The sequence below is a fragment of the Leptodactylus fuscus genome, chromosome 5 (genome assembly GCF_031893055.1).
Source record: "Leptodactylus fuscus isolate aLepFus1 chromosome 5, aLepFus1.hap2, whole genome shotgun sequence".
In the NCBI taxonomy this organism is placed as follows: Eukaryota; Metazoa; Chordata; class Amphibia; order Anura; family Leptodactylidae; genus Leptodactylus; species Leptodactylus fuscus.
Window position 1 is genome coordinate 220,143,514 of NC_134269.1, and position 16,182 is coordinate 220,159,695.

Genomic DNA, 16,182 nt, shown 5'->3' on the forward strand with positions numbered 1-16,182 from the left:
CAGTCGGCCTCTCCCCTCCTGACATGGCAGATAACAGATAGTAATAGATTGTATTCCCCTGTCCTACAGTCGGCCTCTCCCCTCCTGACATGGCTGATAACAGATAGTAATAGATTGTATTCTCCTGTCCTACAGTCGGCCTCTCCTCTCCTGACATGGCAGATACCAGATAGTAATAGATTGTATTCTCCTGTCCTACAGTCGGCCTCTCCTCTCCTGACATGGCTGATAACAGATAGTAATAGATTGTATTCCCCTGTCCTACAGTCGGCCTCTCCTCTCCTGACATGGCTGATAACAGATAGTAATAGATTGTATTCCCCTGTCCTACAGTCGGCCTCTCCTGACATGGCTGATAACAGATAGTAATAGATTGTATTCCTCTGTCCTACAGTCGGCCTCTCCTCTCCTGACATGGCTGATAACAGATAGTAATAGATTGTATTCTCCTGTCCTACAGTCGGCCTCTCCTCTCCTGACATGGCTGATAACAGATAGTAATAGATTGTATTCCCCGGTCCTACAGTCGGCCTCTCCTCTCCTGACATGGCTGATAACAGATAGTAATAGATTGTATTCCCCTGTCCTACAGTCGGCCTCTCCTCTCCTGACATGGCTGATAACAGATAGTAATAGATTGTATTCCCCGGTCCTACAGTCGGCCTCTCCTCTCCTGACATGGCTGATAACAGATAGTAATAGATTGTATTCTCCTGTCCTACAGTCGGCCTCTCCTCTCCTGACATGGCTGATAACAGATAGTAATAGATTGTATTCTCCTGTCCTACAGTCGGCCTCTCCTCTCCTGACATGGCAGATACCAGATAGTAATAGATTGTATTCTCCTGTCCTACAGTCGGCCTCTCCTCTCCTGACATGGCTGATAACAGATAGTAATAGATTGTATTCCCCTGTCCTACAGTCGGCCTCTCCTCTCCTGACATGGCTGATAACAGATAGTAATAGATTGTATTCCCCTGTCCTACAGTCGGCCTCTCCTGACATGGCTGATAACAGATAGTAATAGATTGTATTCCTCTGTCCTACAGTCGGCCTCTCCTCTCCTGACATGGCTGATAACAGATAGTAATAGATTGTATTCCCCTGTCCTACAGTCGGCCTCTCCCCTCCTGACATGGCTGATAACAGATAGTAATAGATTGTATTCTCCTGTCCTACAGTCGGCCTCTCCTCTCCTGATATGGCTGATAACAGATAGTAATAGATTGTATTCCCCTGTCCTACAGTCGGCCTCTCCTCTCCTGACATGGCTGATAACAGATAGTAATAGATTGTATTCCCCTGTCCTACAGTCGGCCTCTCCCCTCCTGACATGGCTGATAACAGATAGTAATAGATTGTATTCTCCTGTCCTACAGTCGGCCTCTCCTCTCCTGACATGGCTGATAACAGATAGTAATAGATTGTATTCCCCTGTCCTACAGTCGGCCTCTCCTCTCCTGACATGGCTGATAACAGATAGTAATAGATTGTATTCCCCTGTCCTACAGTCGGCCTCTCCCCTCCTGACATGGCTGATAACAGATAGTAATAGATTGTATTCCTCTGTCCTACAGTCGGCCTCTCCTCTCCTGACATGGCTGATAACAGATAGTAATAGATTGTATTCTCCTGTCCTACAGTCGGCCTCTCCTCTCCTGACATGGCTGATAACAGATAGTAATAGATTGTATTCCCCTGTCCTACAGTCGGCCTCTCCTCTCCTGACATGGCTGATAACAGATAGTAATAGATTGTATTCCCCTGTCCTACAGTCGGCCTCTCCTCTCCTGACATGGCTGATAACAGATAGTAATAGATTGTATTCTCCTGTCCTACAGTCGGCCTCTCCTCTCCTGACATGGCTGATAACAGATAGTAATAGATTGTATTCTCCGGTCCCACAGTCGGCCTCTCCTCTCCTGACATGGCTGATAACAGATAGTAATAGATTGTATTCCCCTGTCCTACAGTCGGCCTCTCCTGACATGACTGATAACAGATAGTAATAGATTGTATTCTCCTGTCCTACAGTCGGCCTCTCCTCTCCTGACATGGCTGATAACAGATAGTAATAGATTGTATTCTCCTGTCCTACAGTCGGCCTCTCCCCTCCTGACATGGCTGATAACAGATAGTAATAGATTGTATTCTCCTGTCCTACAGTCGGCCTCTCCTCTCCTGACATGGCTGATAACAGATAGTAATAGATTGTATTCTCCTGTCCTACAGTCGGCCTCTCCTCTCCTGACATGGCAGATAACAGATAGTAATAGATTGTATTCCCCTGTCCTACAGTCGGCCTCTCCTCTCCTGACGTGGCTGATAACAGATGGTAATAGATTGTATTCCCCTGTCCTACAGTCAGCCTCTCCTGACATGGCTGATAACAGATAGTAATAGATTGTATTCCCCTGTCCTACAGTCGGCCTCTCCTCTCCTGACATGGCTGATAACAGATAGTAATAGATTGTATTCTCCTGTCCTACAGTCGGCCTCTCCTCTCCTGACATGGCTGATAACAGATAGTAATAGATTGTATTCTATCCACTTCCTGCAGGATACACTGGGGGGCGCTGTGGTCAGGCTCTCTGTATCTCCTGGTGATGCGGCTGACATGACCTCCCGTCTTGCTGCCCTATGCTGTGGCCTCATCTCCTGACCCTTCTACTATGGATTTGTCTCATTTCAGGAGAATTGTTTATTATTTTTTATATTCAGGAGGACACCCCAAAAAAGGGGAGGGGGTTAGTAATATGGGGGGTGCTGGGCTCTGGGTGAGGCCGTGTTTACAGGGTGGATTCCTGCCCTCTGCAGCGCTTCTTTGTGTGAGAACAAAGCCTCACTGGATCCAGAGCCACAAAGCGATATTTATATCAGAGCGCGGCGCACATGACAACGTCTGGGCCTCATTGTCTGTCCGAAATCGGAGGAAACTTAACTCCTCAGTATAAGGCTGCACCCGGGGACACTACACGGGGGGGAGAGCTGGTTTGGGGATGGGGGGGTAGATAGATAGATAGATAGATAGATAGATAGGATAGATAGGAGATAGATATATAGTTAGATAGGAGATAGATAGATAGATAGATAGATAGATAGATAGGAGATAGGAGATAGATAGATAGATAGATAGATAGATAGATAGATAGATAGGAGATAGATAGATAGATAGATAGATAGATAGATAGGAGATAGATAGAAGATAGATAGATAGATAGATAGATAGATAGATAGATAGATAGATAGGAGATAGATAGATAGGAGATAGATAGATAGGAGATAGATAGGAGATAGATAGATAGGAGATAGATAGATAGATAGATAGATAGATAGGAGATAGATAGATAGATAGATAGGAGATAGATAGATAGATAGATAGATAGATAGATAGATAGATAGATAGATAGATAGGAGATAGATAGATAGATAGATAGATAGATAGATAGGAGATAGATAGATAGATAGATAGATAGATAGATAGGAGATAGATAGATAGATAGATAGATAGGAGATAGATAGATAGATAGGAGATAGATAGATAGATAGATAGATAGATAGGAGATAGATAGATAGATAGATAGATAGGAGATAGATAGAAGATAGATAGATAGATAGATAGATAGATAGATAGATAGATAGATAGATAGATAGGAGATAGATAGATAGGAGATAGATAGATAGGAGATAGATAGATAGATAGATAGATAGGAGATAGATAGATAGATAGATAGATAGATAGGAGATAGATAGATAGATAGATAGGAGATAGATAGATAGATAGATAGATAGATAGATAGATAGGAGATAGATAGATAGATAGATAGATAGATAGATAGATAGATAGATAGGAGATAGATAGATAGATAGATAGATAGATAGATAGATAGGAGATAGATAGATAGATAGATAGATAGATAGATAGATAGATAGGAGATAGATAGATAGATAGGAGATAGATAGATAGATAGATAGATAGGAGATAGATAGATAGATAGATAGATAGGAGATAGATAGATAGATAGGAGATAGATAGATAGATAGATAGGAGATAGATAGATAGATAGGAGATAGATAGAAGATAGATAGATAGATAGATAGATAGATAGATAGATAGGAGATAGATAGATAGATAGATAGATAGATAGGAGATAGATAGATAGATAGGAGATAGATAGATAGATAGATAGATAGGAGATAGATAGATAGATAGATAGATAGGAGATAGATAGATAGATAGGAGATAGATAGATAGATAGATAGGAGATAGATAGATAGATAGATAGATAGATAGGAGATAGATAGATAGGAGATAGATAGATAGGAGATAGATAGGAGATAGATAGATAGGAGATAGATAGATAGATAGATAGATAGATAGATAGATAGATAGATAGATAGATAGGAGATAGATAGGAGATAGATAGATAGGAGATAGATAGATAGATAGATAGATAGATAGATAGATACAGTCCTATGAAAAAGTTTGGGCACCCCTATTAATCTTAATCATTTTTAGTTCTAAATATTTTGGTATTTGCAGCAGCCATTTCAGTTTGATATATCTAATAACTGATGGACACAGTAATATTTCAGGATTGAAATGAGGTTTATTGTACTAACAGAAAATGTGCAATATGCATTACACCAAAATTTGACTGGTGCAAAAGTATGGGCACCTCAACAGAAAAGTGACATTAATATTTAGTAGATCCTCCTTTTGCAAAGATAACAGCCTCTAGTCGCTTCCTGTAGCTTTTAATCAGTTCCTGGATCCTGGATAAAGGTATTTTGGACAAACAATTCAAGTTCAGTTAAGTTTGATGGTCGCCGAACATGGACAGCCCGCTCTCAAATGATCTGAAAACAAAGATTGTTCAACATAGTTGTTCAGGGGAAGGATACAAAACGTTGTCTCAGAGATTTAACCTGTCAGTTTCCACTGTGAGGAACATAGTAAGGAAATGGAAGACCACAGGGACAGTTCTTGTTAAGCCCAGAAGTGGCAGGCCAAGAAAAATATCAGAAAGGCAGAGAAGAAGAATGGTGAGAAGAGTCAAGGACAATCCACAGACACCTCCAAAGAGCTGCAGCATCATCTTGCTGCAGATGGTGTCACTGTGCATCGGTCAACTATACAGCGCACTTTGCACAAGGAGAAGCTGTATGGGAGAGTGATGAGAAAGAAGCCGTTTCTGCACGTACGCCACAAATAGAGTTGCCTGAGGTATGAAAAAGCACATTTGGACAAGGCAGCTTCATTTTGGAAACAAAAATTGAGTTGTTTGGTTATAAAAAAAAAGGCGTTATGCATGGCGTCCAAAAAGAAACAGCATTCCAAGAAAAACACTTGCTACCCACTGTAAGATTTGGTGGAGGTTCCATCATGCTTTGGGGCTGTGTGGCCAATGCCGGCACCGGGAATCTTGGTAAAGTTGAGGGTCGCATGGATTCCACTCAGTATCAGCAGATTCTTGAGAATAATGTTCAAGAATCAGTGACGAAGTTGAAGTTACGCCGGGGATGGATATTTCAGCAAGACAATGATCCAAAACACCGCTCCAAATCCTCAGGCATTCATGCAGAGGAACAATGACAATGTTCTGGAATGGCCATCCCAGTCCCCAGACCTGAATATCATTGAACATCTGTGGGATGATTGGAAGCGGGCTGTCCATGCTCGGCGACCATCTAACTTAACTGAACTTGAATTGTTTTGTAAAGAGGAATGGTCCAAAATCCCTTCATCCAGGATCCAGGAACTGATTAACAGCAACAGGAAGCGACTAGAGGCTGTTATCTTTGCAAAAGGAGGATGTACTAAATATTAATGTCACTTTTCTGTTGAGGTGCCCATACTTTTGCACCAGTCAAATTTTGGTGTAATGCATATTGCACATTTTCTGTTAGTACAATAAACCTCATTTCAATCCTGAAATATTACTGTGTCCATCAGTTATTAGATATATCAAACTGAAATGGCTGCTGCAAACACCAAAATATTTAGAACTAAAAATGATTAAGATTAATAGGGGTGCCCAAACTTTTTCATAGGACTGTAGATAGATAGGAGATAGATAGATAGATAGATAGGATATAGATAGATAGATAGGATATAGATAGATAGATAGGAGATAGATAGATAGATAGATAGATAGATAGATAGATAGATAGATAGGAGATAGATAGATAGATAGATAGATAGATAGGAGATAGATAGATAGATAGATAGATAGATAGATAGGAGATAGATAGATAGATAGATAGATAGATAGATAGATAGATAGGAGATAGATAGGATATAGATAGATAGATAGATAGATAGATAGATAGCAGATAGATAGATAGGAGATAGATAGATAGATAGATAGATAGCAGATAGATAGATAGATAGGAGATAGATAGATAGATAGATAGATAGATAGGAGATAGATAGATAGGAGATAGATAGCAGATAGATAGATAGGAGATAGATAGATAGCAGATAGATAGATAGATAGGAGATAGATAGATAGATAGATAGATAGATAGATAGATAGATAGATAGATAGATAGGAGATAGATAGATAGGAGATAGATAGATAGATAGATAGATAGATAGATAGATAGGAGATAGATAGATAGGAGATAGATAGATAGATAGATAGATAGATAGATAGATAGATAGCAGATAGATAGATAGATAGATAGATAGGAGATAGATAGGAGATAGATAGGATATAGATAGATAGATAGATAGATAGATAGATAGATAGATAGATAGATAGCAGATAGATAGATAGATAGATAGATAGATAGGAGATAGATAGATAGCAGATAGATAGATAGATAGATAGATAGATAGATAGATAGGAGATAGATAGATAGATAGATAGATAGATAGATAGGAGATAGATAGATAGGAGATAGATAGATAGATAGATAGATAGATAGGAGATAGATAGGATATAGATAGATAGATAGATAGATAGATAGATAGATAGATAGATAGATAGATAGCAGATAGATAGATAGGAGATAGATAGATAGCAGATAGATAGATAGATAGATAGATAGATAGATAGATAGATAGCAGATAGATAGATAGATAGATAGATAGATAGATAGATAGGAGATAGATAGATAGATAGATAGGAGATAGATAGATAGATAGATAGATAGATAGATAGATAGATAGATAGATAGATAGATAGATAGATAGGAGATAGATAGATAGATCATTATATACAATGTATCTGGCAGGATGAGATATTTGTTGCAGATTTCGGTCAGGTCTCTGTACGTCGCGCTCAGCAGGTGGGGGGTGAGATCAGTTATCCAGTCCGGTGATGTCACAGTGATGTCATATGACTCAGCCGGTGACTCACCATCATCATCAGCGCCTCACTGCCCATTAACCCTTCCTGTACACAGGACAATGCCGCCTATCCCCACCTCGTGTCCAGAACATTCTAGATTCTATTTACAAAGTAGAAATGTTATAATGAGAAGGCTGTAGGGGGCGACACTGCAGACTGTCATATACCCCTAGAGTGACTGTATATAGCTATAGGTGTCAGTCAGAGCACTCGCACCCTGTCACATTTCTTCAGATTGCTCCGGCCATTTTACCTGTGTCAGTATTTACTGAAGTTTCCAGAATTCTCTCCATAAACCATCTGAGCATGTGCAGAGCACAAAGGTCCCTAATAGACAGAGAGGGCGCCACTGTGCCGACATGACCAACTACCAGCAGAGCCATGAGGTATATCCACCACTAGGGGAGCCATGTGTATATATTATATAGTCAGGCTCTTGCTGGGGGTCAGGGCCACAATGACAACGTTATCAGCCAGGGGGCCCCCAAGACACCAGAACCTGCTGCTCTAGATTTAAAGGGACTCTTAAAGGGATAGACACTGAATATACAGAGCAAGGTTACACACGACATGAGATGAAGAGGGGACAAGATCAGAAATGGTTAAGAGCAGCCTCTAGGGGGCGCCGGGGGGTTGTGAATAGGGGGGTCCCCCTTACCTCGCCCAGGATATGTCCCCTCCCCCGTTCTGCAGATTTCAGCTGTTTATGTAATAATATAGAAGGATAATTCAGCCACTAGGTGGCGCCCTCTTATTAATCCTGGGGTAGATTTATGAGCTCGCTCTATGACAACAGAGAACTCGCTGTAAACCAAAACCGACCCCCCCCCCCCCCCCCCCCCTAATGATTATTACATCACATATCTGCAGCTGGACTGCTTATAATACTGCAGAGTACGGGGACACCGGCCCTTTAAGTCAGTGTGTATATGTGTGTATATATAGCGCTTGTGCTGTATACTGCAGGGCGGTGCATTGTTGAGGCAACACAGGCTCTGTATACATGTATATACTGTGTGTGATATATACATAGACTGCATGCCATATCACACCGCCCAACTTTTGAAGAACTGAAAGAGGGACAAAACGTGCGGCACGCAAATTTAGCCCCGCCCACTTTTGTGTTGACTCCGCCCATTCTCATTCATTTTTCATGTGCCCGCACACAGTATAATCCTCCTACAGTCACCCGTAAATTATATGTCCCCCCTCTATCTCTCCCCCAGTTTCATATACACCCTTCATCTGCCCCCAGATTCATGTCCCCTCCATCTCTGCCCTCAGATTCATGTCCTCTCCATCTCTGCCCTCAGATTCATGTCCCCTCCATCTCTGCCCCCAGATTCATGTCCCCTCCATCTCTGCCCCCAGATTCATGTCCCCTCCATCTCTGCCCCCAGATTCATGTCCCCTCCACCTCTGCCCCCAGATTCATGTCCCCTCCACCTCTGCCCCCAGATTCATGTCCCCTCCACCTCTGCCCCCAGATTCATGTCCCCTCCACCTCTGCCCCCAGATTCATGTCCCCTCCATCTCTGCCCCCAGATTCATGTCCCCTCCATCTCTGCCCCCAGATTCATGTCCCTCCATCTCTGCCCCAGATTCATGTCCCCTCCACCTCTGCCCCCAGATTCATGTCCCCTCCATCTCTGCCCCAGATTCATGTCCCCTCCATCTCTGCCCCCAGATTCATGTCCCTCCATCTCTGCCCCCAGATTCATGTCCCTCCATCTCTGCTCCCAGATTCATGTCCCCTCCATCTCTGCCCCCAGATTCATGTCCCCTCCATCTCTGCCCCCAGATTCATGTCCCTCCATCTCTGCCCCCAGATTCATGTCCCTCCATCTCTGCTCCCAGTGTCATACCGTCCCCTCCTTCAGCTGCCCCAGTTTCACGTTCCACCTTAGTGTACACATTACACTTACCTTCTCCTCGCTCCCCCGCCGCTCTCTGTGCGCCTCTCTCTCTCACACAGTTGTAGACGCGCACACTAGCCAGAATGCAGCGGCGAATCAAGGAGCTGAGCTCTGACAGCTCCTTGCTTTAGTCGCATCCTCCAGACGCAGATCCGAGTTGAAATTGGGACATACCTCCCTCACCGAAATCGTGAATGTCCCGCGGAAATCGGGACGGTTGGGAGGTATGCCACAGTGATCTCATGTAATCCTGTTATATAGAATATACTCCTCTACAGTATTATAGTACAGGGTGGTATTATACAGTCTCTATAGTGTTATAGTACAGGGCGGTATTATACAGTCTCTATAGTGTTATAGTACAGGGCGGTATTATACAGTCTCTATAGTGTTATAGTACAGGGCGGTATTATACAGTCTCTATAGTGTTATAGTACAGGGCGGTATTATACAGTCTCTATAGTGTTATAGTACAGGGCGGTATTATACAGTCTCTATAGTGTTATAGTACAGGGCGGTATTATACAGTCTCTATAGTGTTATAGTACAGGGCGGTATTATACAGTCTCTATAGTGTTATAGTACAGGGCGGTATTATACAGTCTCTATAGTGTTATAGTACAGGGCGGTATTATATAGTATCTATAGTGTTATAGTACAGGGCGGTATTATACAGTCTCTATAGCGTTATAGTACAGGGCGGTATTATACAGTCTCTATAGCGTTATAGTACAGGGCGGTATTATACAGTCTCTATAGTGTTATAGTACAGGGCGGTATTATACAGTCTCTGCTGTGCTCAGTTGTATTACACTATATTATACACTGTTACACTACGTTATAATTTGGTATAAATAAGATGTTATTCCTCCATTAGACTGCCGTATATTTATATTACACTATATTGTGCTGCAATCTAATACGATAGTGGAGTATAATAATATAATGGAGAGAACATATAACACTAAATTATACCTGTATATATGTGTACAATATGCGGATATATTACATCCTACTACTATTATACATGTAACAGTTTGGATGTTTGCTCCTCAATCACAGAAACCACTGAGCGGATTTGGATGAGATTTGTCCCATAGATACTCTGTAACCTGGAGTAACACATCGGCTACTTTGTATCCCGGTACATGACATGGCTTCACTACTGTTCTGGATTTATGATCACATACTATATTACATGTCCCATAAATACTCTGTAACCTGGAGTAACACATCGGCTACTTTGTATCCTGGTAAATGACATGGCTTCACTACTGTTCTGGATTTATGGTCACATACTATATTACATGCCCCATAGATACTCTGTAACCTGGAGTAACACATTGGCTACTTTGTATCCCGGTACATGACATGGCTTCACTACTGTTCTGGATTTATGGTCACATACTATATTACATGCCCCATAGATACTCTGTAACCTGGAGTAACACATTGGCTACTTTGTATCCCGGTACATGACATGGCTTCACTACTGTTCTGGATTTATGGTCACATACTATATTACATGCCCCATAGATACTCTGTAACCTGGAGTAACACATCAGCTACTTTGTATCCCGGTACATGACATGGCTTCACTACTGTTCTGGATTTATGGTCACATACTATATTACATGCCCCATAGATACTCTGTAACCTGGAGTAACACATCGGCTACTTTGTATCCCGGTACATGACATGGCGTCACTACTGTTCTGGATTTATGGTCACATACTATATTACATGTCCCATAAATACTCTGTAACCTGGAGTAACACATTGGCTACTTTGTATCCCGGTACATGACATGGCTTCACTACTGTTCTGGATTTATGGTCACATACTATATTATATGCCCCATAGATACTCTGTAACCTGGAGTAACACATCGGCTACTTTGTATCCCGGTACATGACATGGCGTCACTACTGTTCTGGATTTATGGTCACATACTATATTATATGCCCCATAGACACTCTGTAACCTGGAGTAACACATCGGCTACTTTGTATCCCGGTACATGACATGGCGTCACTACTGTTCTGGATTTATGGTCACATACTATATTATATGCCCCATAGACACTCTGTAACCTGGAGTAACACATCGGCTACTTTGTATCCCGGTACATGACATGGCGTCACTACTGTTCTGGATTTATGGTCACATACTATATTATATGCCCCATAGACACTCTGTAACCTGGAGTAACACATCGGCTACTTTGTATCCCGGTACATGACATGGCTTCACTACTGTTCTGGATTTATGGTCACATACTATATTACACTGCTCCTGCAGCAGCTCATCTCATCCAGGTCTGTTATCTCTCTATGTAACACTCAGCTAACCCTCAGTCCATTGTGTACAAGCATCTGCATATTATCTGATCTGCTCCAGGCAGTGCTGATACACTGGAGGGGGAAGCACCTTTACTCCACATTGGCAGTTTGCTGATATGAAACATGGCGGGAAAAAGAGAATCTAATTTGTCGCAAACACTGAGAGCTATGAAGGAGCCAGAAGTCACAGAGTTCTCCTCAAGCAGAGCTGACGGGGATCATCGGCGCCAACAACACGCTCATTATATGGTGTCCCAGCGAGCTGCTGAGGTGCCGGAACAATCACAGGTGCGGTGTGAGGAACAAGTTCAGCAGCAGGACAACTAGAGAGCTACCGAAACGCCGGAGCAGGCAAACCATCAACAGCAGCAATTTGCTGAACATAGGTGGATCATCGCTGCCAACAACATGTTCATTATATGGCGTCCCAGCGAGCTGCTGAGATGGCGGAACAATCACAGGCACAGCGCGAAGAAACAAGTTCTGCAGCAGGACAGCTTAAGAGCTGCCGAAACGCCGGAGCAGACAAACCATCAACAGCAGCAATGTGCTGAATAGAGCGGGTCATCGACAACACGCAGACGAGGTCACGGGCAGAGACTCGTGGGATATGACTTAGTATTCTATATATTACATAATATGAGATATCTCTATATGCAGTACATTATACATGATATATGAGAGGGCGCAGTAGATGACATGTATATGGCACCATGACACTCCTCCTCTGGTTTGTACCGTGCCGGGGTCTATGTTGGCGCTATATATAACTAGATTATACTGTAATACCAGTCTGACTACTATAGTATATACCGTCACACGTCACCGCTGACTACCGCCCCTCCGGATCATCTATGGTATGATATACAGTCACTGGGGGGGGGGGGGGATAAGTAATAACCAGTCCAGTGCCCCCCCCCCCAGAACGCACCGGGCGCGGCGGCGGCGGCGGCTGGATCTGTATCCTCTGCATTGTCTTGTCCAGACGGTGGAAAAATACAAAATCAGATTAAAAAAACAAAAACCTTCTAGAAAAATGTCCCCGTCTAATTGGTGTAAGGAAATATACGGGATAATTGAGGTGGGGGAGGGGGAGGCGCGGGATTGGCCTCTGTTCACACCAAACTGTAATACTGAGAACAAGCCAAACATATCTGACAGGCTGGTTACTAAGAAGATATCAGCATAGCAACCAGTATAATAGACCAGAGATGGGCCCTATAGCCAATGGCAATAGTCCCCAGCAGCACAGAGGATGTCAGGAGAGGAGTGTGCTGATACTATAGGGGAGAGTGACCGAAATGTAGTAGTGTGGGGGGAGGGGGGGGGTAGTACTGTGCACTGTCCGTATATACAGGAGAAGAGAAGTAGTACTGTGCACTGTCCATATATACAGGATAGAGAAGTAGTACTGTGCACTGTCATATATACAGGAGAAGAGAAGTAGTACTGTGCACTGTCCATATATACAGGAGAAGAGAAGTAGTACTGTGCACTGTCCATATATATACAGACTAGAGAAGTAGTACTGTGCAACTGTCCATATATACAGGACTAGAGAAGTAGTACTGTGCACTGTCCATATATACAGGAGAAGAGAAGTAGTACTGTGCACTGTCCATATATACAGGAGAAGAGAAGTAGTACTGTGCACTGTCCATATATACAGGAGAAGAGAAGTAGTACTGTGCACTGTCCATATATACAGGAGAAGAGAAGTAGTACTGTGCACTGTCCATATATACAGGAGAGAGAAGTAGTACTGTGCACTGTCCATATATACAGGAGAAGTAAGTACTGTGCACTGTCCATATATACAGGAGAAGAGAAGTAGTACTGTGCACTGTCCATATATACAGGAGAAGAGAAGTAGTACTGTGCACTGTCCATATATACAGGAGAAGAGAAGTAGTACTGTGCACTGTCCATATATACAGGACTAGAGAAGTAGTACTGTGCACTGTCCATATATACAGGACTAGAGAAGTAGTACTGTGCACTGTCCATATATACAGGAGAAGAGAAGTAGTACTGTGCACTGTCCATATATACAGGAGAAGAGAAGTAGTACTGTGCACTGTCCATATATACAGGAGAAGAGAAGTAGTACTGTGCACTGTCCATATATACAGGAGAAGAGAAGTAGTACTGTGCACTGTCATAATATACAGGAGAAGAGAAGTAGTACTGTGCACTGTCCATATATACAGGAGAAGTAGTACTGTGCACTGCCAATATATACAGGGGAAGAGAAGTAGTACTGTGCACTGTCCATATATACAGGAGAAGAGAAGTAGTACTGTGCACTGTCCATATATACAGGAGAAGAGAAGTAGTACTGTGCACTGTCCATATATACAGGAGAAGTAGTACTGTGCACTGTCCATATATACAGGAGAAGTAGTACTGTGCACTGTCCATATATACAGGAGAAGTAGTACTGTGCACTGTCCATATATACAGGATAGAGAAGTAGTACTGTGCACTGTCCATATATACAGGGGAAGAGAAGTAGTACTGTACACTGTCCATATATACAGGGAAGAGAAGTAGTACTGTGCACTGTCCATATATACAGGGGAAGAGAAGTAGTACTGTGCACTGTCCATATATACAGGAGAAGAGAAGTAGTACTGTGCACTGTCCATATATACAGGACAAGATAAGTAGTACTGTGCACTGTCCATATATACAGGACAAGAGAAGTAGTACTGTGCACTGTCCATATATACAGACAAGAGACGTAGTACTGTGCACTGTCCATATATACAGGAGAAGAGAAGTAGTACTGTGCACTGTCCATATATACAGGAGAAGAGAAGTAGTACTGTGCACTGTCCATATATACAGGATAGAGAAGTAGTACTGTGCACTGTCCATATATACAGGACTAGAGAAGTAGTACTGTGCACTGTCCATATATACAGACTAGAGAAGTGGTACTGTGCACTGTCCGTATATACAGGATAGAGAAGTGGTACTGTGCACTGTCCATATATACAGGACTAAGAAGATGTACTGTGCACTGTCCATATATACAGGAGAAGTGGTACTGTGCACTGTCCATATATACAGAACTAGAGAAGTAGTACTGTGCACTGTCCATATATACAGGAGAGAGAAGTGGTACAGTGCACTGTCCGTATATACAGGAGAGAGAAGTAGTACTGTGCGCTGTCCATATATACAGGACTAGAGAAGTAGTACTGTGCGCTCGTCCATATATACAGGAGAAGAGAAGTAGTACTGTGCACTGTCCATATATACAGGAGAAGTAGTACTGTGCACTGTCCATATATACAGGAGAAGAGAAGTAGTACTGTGCACTGTCCATATATACAGGAGAAGAGAAGTAGTACTGTGCACTGTCCATAGATACAGAGAGAGAAGTGGTACTGTGCACTGTCCGTATATACAGGAGAAGAGAAGTAGTACTGTGCGCTGTCCATATATACAGGACTAGAGAAGTAGTACTGTGCGCTGTCCATATATACAGGAGAAGAGAAGTAGTACTGTGCACTGTCCATATATACAGGAGAAGTAGTACTGTGCACTGTCCATATATACAGGAGAAGAGAAGTAGTACTGTGCACTGTCCATATATACAGGAGAAGAGAAGTAGTACTGTGCACTGTCCATATATACAGGAGAAGAGAAGTAGTACTGTGCACTGTCCATATATACAGGAGAAGAGAAGTAGTACTGTGCACTGTCCATATATACAGGAGAAGAGAAGTAGTACTGTGCACTGTCCATATATACAGGAGAAGAGAAGTAGTACTGTGCACTGTCCAATATACAGGAGAAGAGAGTAGTACTGTGCCTGTCCATATATACAGGAGAAGAGAAGTAGTACTGTGCACTGTCCATATATACAGGAGGAGAGTAGTACTGTGCACTGTCCATATATACAGGAGGAGAAGTAGTACTGTGCACTGTCCATATATACAGGAGAAGAGAAGTAGTACTGTGCACTGTCCATATATACAGGAGAAGAGAAGTAGTACTGTGCACTGTCCATATATACAGGACTAGAGAAGTATACGTGCACCGTCATATATACAGGAGAAGAGAAGTAGTACTGTGCACCTGTCCATATATACAGGACTAGAGAAGTAGTACTGTGCACGTCATATATACAGGATAGAGAAGTATTACTGTGCACTGTCCATATATACAGGAGAAGTAGTACTGTGCACTGTCCATATATACAGGAGAAGAGAAGTAGTACTGTGCACTGTCCATATATACAGGAGAAGAGAAGTAGTACTGTGCACTGTCCATATATACAGACTAGAGAAGTGGTACTGTGCACTGTCCATATATACAGGAAGAGAAGTAGTACTGTGCACTGTCCATATATACAGAGAAGAGACGTATACTGTGCACTGTCCATATATACAGGGGAAGAGAAGTAGGTACTGTGCACTGTCATATATTACAGGAGAAGAAGTAGTACTGTGCCTGTCACATATATACAGGACGTTAGTAAGTGCACTGTCCATATATACAAGGAGAAGTGTACTGTGCACTGTCCATATATACAGGAGAAGTAGTACTGTGCAC